This window comes from Tamandua tetradactyla, chromosome 12 (genome assembly GCF_023851605.1).
Source record: "Tamandua tetradactyla isolate mTamTet1 chromosome 12, mTamTet1.pri, whole genome shotgun sequence".
NCBI classification, from domain to species: Eukaryota; Metazoa; Chordata; class Mammalia; order Pilosa; family Myrmecophagidae; genus Tamandua; species Tamandua tetradactyla.
The window spans coordinates 20,251,848-20,258,672 of record NC_135338.1 but is presented as its reverse complement, the minus strand read 5'-3'; the positions used below and the strand labels follow the sequence as shown (position 1 = coordinate 20,258,672).

The following is a 6,825-nucleotide window of genomic DNA, read 5'->3' as shown; positions in this document are numbered from 1 at the left end:
AAACAGCTGCTGAAAGAAGCTAAGTCCATATTCTGCTGACTCAAAAAGCAGGGGCTAGAGCCAAGGAGGGAAGAGCTTCCTGAGCCCAGTGTGGTCTGACCCCCTGGTGGGCCCCGGGCCAGGGTGGGCCTGGACCCATCACCCCACCTGGGTTACTGTGGCTGCACACTGAGGACCCCTTGCTGTGCCGAGCTCTGCAGGATGACCCTCTGTACCCATTTTACAAATGAGGAAACTGAGGCAAACAGGGTCCCAGCTGGGAGGAGAAGCCTGGGTTCAGCCATACCGGGTAGGCCCCATCACCTGTGACTGACACATGTGCCACCTGCCCAGATCTTGGCCAGGAGCTGGTGGTGGACAGGGGTTGACTGAACTGGCATCTGTCACTGTCAATGCTCCATATGGGGGCCAGTGGTGACAGTTCTGGAAATTATGTCACATGGGAAAGGGTGGAGGGAACAAGGGATATCTTGCCAGGATAGCAGAGGTCTGGGGAAGACATTCCCATAACCAGGGCAGGACACCGCCTCGACTGCGGGCTCCTGCCAGAGCGTTTACCCAGACACGAGGCTCGAGGAAACCAACAGACTCAAACAGAGGGGCGTTCCCCAAAACCGCTGGCTGAGACTCCTCAGAAGTGTCAATATCACGCTGACCAGAGGCAGCGGTGACCCCAGATTTGATCCTGGACCAGGAGAAAAGTATTTGCCCCTTGATGTTTGTCATGGTTAGAGACATGTGTCAACTTGGCCAAGTTGTGGTACCTGTTTATCTGAGTGGACAAGTGCTGGCCTGTCTGTTGCAATGAGGACATTTCATAGGATTAGGTCATGATCACATCAGCTGCATCCACAGCTGATTCCATTTGTAATCAGCCAAAGGGGAGTGTCTTCTACAATTAGTGATGCTAAATCTAATCACGGGAAGCCTTTTAAGGAGGATTCAGAGGAGACCGGTTCCATTCCTGCTCCGGCTAGTGAGCCTCTCCTGTGGAGTTCATCCAGACCATCCATTGGAGTCGTCAGCTTCACAGCCTGCCCTGTGGATTTTGGACTCTGCGTTCCTGTGGTCATGTGAGACACTTTTATAAATTTTATATTTGCAAGTGTTCCCTGTTGATTCTGTTTCTCTAGAGAACCATAACTAATACAATGTTCTATGAAGGAACTTATTGGGACAATTAAAATCTGAATAATGTCTGTGGATCAGATGACAGAATGTAAAACGTTAACTTTCTGATTTTGAGATTTGTGGCATGTTATGTAAGAAGCCCATCTTACTCTTAGGAAATATGCACTCAAGTATTTGGGGAAAGGGTCAGCAGGACTGCAGCTGGCACTAAAGTGGTTCAGAAAATACACACACACAGAGGCCGGCAGGCACACACAACAGGCACCCCAACACGGGGAAGGCCGGAGAGCAAGAACACCAACGGGGCAACACGGTAGCAAGCAGGGAATCTGGGCAAAGGAGGCCCTGTGCTATTTATGTGAGACTGTCACGATTTCAAAATAAAAAGTCACACATGTAAAGTAAAAAGGCCACAGATACGAATGGCCATTCCCATGATTTCCCAGAACAGCGGGAAAAAACAGCTCAGTGACAATAGAGGCCAACAGGGAAAATGAGTCTTGAGAGCAGGTTATGATGAAGGCTAGTTCCCAGGTGGGCAGTCTGGCAGCAGGAGGGCCTTGTGCTTTGGAGGTGCCCACTGGACTTATGGGGCAGGGACGGATGGGACAGCCTCTCTCACATGGCCTGAGGGAGAGAGAGCCCACTTGATGCCACGGGAGCCGTCAGCAGGGTTGTGAAGGACACTTGAGGGCGGTGAAGGACCCCCGAGGGCAGTGAGGGGTCTGGAGAGCCAGGCTGGGGTGCCCGCCTCCCCAGCCCCCATTCCCTCCAGCCTCTGCATCCCCCCCCACTGGCCTCCCCTCTGCACCCCAGCATGAGCTATTCTCTCTCCTGCCATGAGATGGCTCTGTCTTGCCAAGCCTGGAGGTAACTTGAGTTTACAAAATTTCCTTCACGTTTCTTTTAAGATGTGACTCAAACCTCTGTTCTTTCTCCCCGACCTCCTGTCTCATCTACCCTGTGCTAAGCAATTTTGTCTCCAATGTGCATACTCTCTGGTGTGCGTCCTGAGGGCCCCCACCACCCCCTGACCTCAGTAGTGACCCCCTGCAGCCCCCTACAACCTCTTCCCTCCTCCCCCCATGAACCTCCTCTGCCATCTCTCCTGGCCCCCGAGGGGTCAGTGAGCAGAAAAGGTTGAATTTTAAGGTGATACTTCTCATCTCAAATCTGCTGGCCTACTGGTTCCCAGGTGTCTCAGGAGCCGGCAGGACCCCATTCCCTCTGCCTGGCCCCCCAGGTTGAGTGGGCAGGGCACCCACCAGTCGGTGAGGTGAGTATGGGTGTCATTGGAGTGATCTGTCGGGGGGCACTGCAGAGAGGGGTAGGATTTGCAAAGTCAGAATCAAAGTAGTCCCCCAATTTCCAGGGAGAAAGAGACGGCGGGCAGGAGAGGTAAGCTGGGGGGAGGGCCCGGGGCTTTCACACCTCGGATCTCCTGGGGGCCTGGGGGGGTGGGAGGGGTGGACAGGTGAGGGGGGCCGAGGGGATGGGGTCGGGAGGGAAGGCAAATTGTTTGCCAATTTTTGCTAAGAGGGAGGTGGAAAGGGGAGCAGTGAGGAATTGAGTGGGGGAATTCTCCCCAGCCCACAGCCTCCAGCTTCCTCACGGCTCACCCCACCCTCGGAGACCCTCGGAGACCCTCGGAGACCCTCCTGCCCACTGCTTCCAAGTTGCTGAGTCCAGATTCTGTCCTTCCATCACGGTAGCCTTCCGGGCTCTTTCCAGGTGGCAATTCTCTGGCCTGGTGCCCGGGGCCGGGAGGGTCCCCCTGGGATGGAGGGAGGCGCTAAGTCCAGGCTGCAGGGATGGGGCATCTAAGGACAAAGGCCACCCGAGAGCCCCAGAGGAGAGCTGAGCTGGGCCAAAGACCCGGAGAAGATGCAGGGGATATGCAGGGGGTGGGCCCAGGACCCAGGGCAGGGACCGGCGAGGGGCACCTCTCCCCTCGGGGCCATACTGGACCTGCCTCAGGGAGTCCCTGATCAGTGGGGAAGTACGAGGCCCACCCCTTTCTCTCCAGGAGCTGAGCTTTCAGTGGGAAAATAAACCACCCATAGGAAGGACCACAGAGATGGCCAGCAGGCTGTTTGTGGTAAGTGGGTGGACTGGCGGGAGGGGGTCGCTCCTGGAGGAGGGGAAGGGGTCAGAGCTGGAGGGGCATGGGCAAGTGTGAGGTCGGAGGGTTCAGGGCAGCAGGTGCAGGGGAGACCCCTCGTGGGGAGAGAGTGGAACCAGCAGAGACCCTGGCAGAGCCGAGGGGCGGTTTGTACTCTTCAGACCCCAAGAGTGAATGTGGGGGGGAGGGGTGATCAGCTGCATAGGATGCCCCCCACCCCAGGCATTCTTAAGAGAAAAGCCTCAGGGAGGGCCATCGTGCCCCAAGCAGAGAGCAGGGCAGCGGGGGAGAAGCTGGTCAGGGTCCCCTGGCTCAGGCAAAGGGACAGCTGACAGGGGGTGATGAGATCACCCAGGTGTGGGGGAGGGGCCACCTCCCCAGGCCAGCCAAGGGCGGGGGATGGGGGTGGGGGTGGGGGATGGGTTTCTCCCACCTGGCCCGTGGCTGTGCAGGGGTGGGGGGCAGACTCGGCCAACCCAGGGTTGGACCTGGACCACTGCCCAGCTCCTCTCTCATCCCCCCTCCTGCTCTCCCAACATTTCTCATCAGCCGAGCCCACGAGGTCAGTGTCTTGGTGAGAACAGAAGGGGCCAATGCTGGTCCCGCTACCCGGGGTAGCCCCGGAAGAACTGAAAGCAGGGACGCAACCAGACCCGTGTGCACCACTACTCCTAACGGCGTCATTCACAATTACCAAGACGGAAACGGCACAAGTGCCCGTCAGCCGATGAACGGATAAACAATACACAAGGGAATATTCTTCAGCTGTAAGAAGGAGGGAAGTCCCGAAGCAGGTGATAATGCGGAGGAACCTTGAGGACACAGAGTTGAGTGAAATAAGCCAGACAAAAAAGGACAAATACTGTATGTATTGCAATGATGCAATTACAATATGCAGATTTGTAAACGTACAGAGTTAAAATCTAGAACAGAGGTTACCAGGGGCTAGAGAGAGGCCAGAGAATGCAGAGCGACGTGTGCACAACGTTTGATAAGGTTGAACGTAAAGGTTTGGAAACGGACAGAGGCGATGGCGGCACATTATGGTGAGTGTAATTTACAGCGCCGAGTTACGTGTGTGACTTTGGTAGAAAGGGACATTTTAGAACCGTGTATGTCACCAGAAGGAGAGCTAGAGGTGGAAACAAGGGACTGTGTAAGACAGCAGACCCTGTGGTGGGGGATAACTGTGGGTGACTGTGCAAATATTAAACAGGTCTTTCATGAACCGGAACAGAAGTGGGTCACTATTCCGAGGAGTAAACAATAGAGGGGCATATGGGAAAATGCACCTATTACACTGTGGGCTATAGTTGACAACCAAATTTTAATATTCTTTCATCAACACCATTGCTAGGTGTCAATAAGAGGGGCAATAAGGGGCAGAGGATTTTTTTGGTGGGGAAGTAATGAAAATGTTCTAAAATTGATTGTGGTTGTGAATGCACAACTACATGATGACATGGTCATTGATTGTATACTTGGGATGAATTGTATGGCGTGTGAATATGTCTCCACACAACCTCATTAAAAAAGAAAAAAAAGCTATGATACACTCAACAATAAGCTTAAACCACCAAACCAGACATACGCGCGTGCACGTGCACACACACGCCCAGGGCCGGCGGCCTCGGGAAAGCCTGAGTGCTGTAGCCGCAGAAGCGAGGTGCTCCTGGTGCCCACGTGGAGCCCTTCTGATGCACCAGGGACACCTGGCTCCAGAAGATGCGCCTGAGAATCCACGGTCAGCGCAGCCGCCCCCCATTGCTGCTCTGAAAGCTCCCCGCCTTTGAGCTCAGTTCCCAGCTGCCCTCCGGAAGGTCGCAGCTCTCCCGGCTGACGGCTCACATGCACAACAACTTCAGCATCGTGTCTCCCATGCTGAGCCTCCCACAGGGATGCAGAGCAGAGGGTGGAGACGTCCAGACAAGCCAACACTGGGCCCAAGAGGAAGGGCAAACTCGGGCCTGGGGCGGCCAGCAGACTCCCCCCTCGGCTGTGGTCAGGTGGGGGCAGGTAATAAAGCGCACATTTGCATAGCCACGTTGTCTCCCCATACTCTGCTCATCAGCTTGGCTGATGGGAAGGAAATCCAGGAACCAACGCCCGCCCCACATGGGGTCGAAGCTGACCCTCTGCCTCCTGGAGCCCTGGGGTGAGTTGAGCCAGGGCCTTTGGCTGCCCTCCCACTTCCTGGGGAGTAGGTTCTCCTGGGAGTCTGTAGGGTGACACCCCCAGGGGCTCAGGGCTTCTTCCAGCTGCAGCAGTTGGGGAAGACTTCCTGGAGGAGAGGGCTTTGGGCTGGGTCAAGGGGCCAGCATGTGAGGGGCTGGGGCTGAGCTCTGGGGTCTCAACCTGGAACCTGCAGCAGAATTCCCTGGAGGCTGGATGGTGGAACCAGGCTCCTGAGCCCACCCCAGAGTTCTGACTGCACGGGCCTGGGTGGATTTGCAGTTATAGGCTGCTCCCAGGTGATGCTGATGCCACTGGGCCAGGGACCCCACTTAGCAGATTGCAGGCACCCCAAACCTAACTGCAAGTCGGCATCACCAAGGGAACTCACTGCAGGAGGGCAGTGAGGGCCAGTCTCTGACTTTTGAGGACATTCTTTGGGGGATTCTCCCACACAGCTGGGGTTGGAAAGCCCTGCTCTGAGCACTGGGGAGCCAGTGAGCATGTTACAGTCAGAGAGTGCCCTCGGCAAAGTGTACTGAGAAGAGTACAATCTGGAGCAGATGGTGAGGGGTGGGGTTTCTGGGGGGTGGGCAATGTTCCACATCTTGACCTGGGTGGTGGCTACTCAGGTGTAAAAGCCTATTAGGCTGCACACTTGAGACGTGCATGTCACACTACCCTGAGTGCACGTCACACCTCCAAGCAAAGGTAACGCAGTGACAAGTGTGCCCACACATATGGAAAGGATGGGGCGGGAGGAAGGTAGGTGTGACCAGTGAAGAGGCATGAGCCGCACCGTCGGGCAGGCCATGGCCCGGGACACCGAGCAGACCTCGGACGTGGCCACCAGCTGGGCGCAGGGGCGGACGGCAGCCGGAAGCAGTCAACATCTGAGCTTGTGTCTCTGCAGCCCCAAGTAAATGCAGTGACTGCCTGGCCCCCCAGCCCATCCTTCACCCCATGCCAGGCACTCCTTTCTCCTAGCAATGAGGGGCAAGTAGGTATTGTCATGCTCCCATTTTATAGGGGAGAAAACTGATGCTCTGAGAGGTTAGATGACTTGCTCAAGGTCACACAGCAGAGCTGGGCTCTGAGATTTGGACTTGTGTTTGGCTCACACCAGAGCCATGATTTTCCTATGTGCTTAAAACAAAACAAAACCAAAAACCTGATGCATTAGGAAAACATTCACACGTGGACAAACAAAATAAAGAGAGCTGGATAAGGCAGCCCAGGCACCCACCGCCAGGTGACAATGTCTCCCATCTTCTGCCGTCCTGCTTTCACCTGTGTCTCTGGCCCTGTCCACCCCAATCCCTCGCTCCTCTCATCCTCGTTATTTTTAAGGTAAAGCTTATATACACTGAAATGCACAACTCTTACCGTTGGTTAAATCT

At 55.4% G+C, this 6,825-nt stretch overlaps 1 long non-coding RNA gene across 1 annotated transcript; it reads left to right on the top strand.

Moving 5' to 3' along the window:
• The first annotated feature begins 963 nt into the window (after nucleotides 1-963).
• LOC143651854 (uncharacterized) lies at nucleotides 964-4,860 on the top strand. Its single transcript, XR_013160285.1, has 4 exons — nucleotides 964-1,073; nucleotides 2,721-2,862; nucleotides 3,158-3,229; nucleotides 3,803-4,860. It is a non-coding gene; the product is annotated as an uncharacterized LOC143651854 (long non-coding RNA).
• Nucleotides 4,861-6,825: the final 1,965 nt, after the last annotated feature.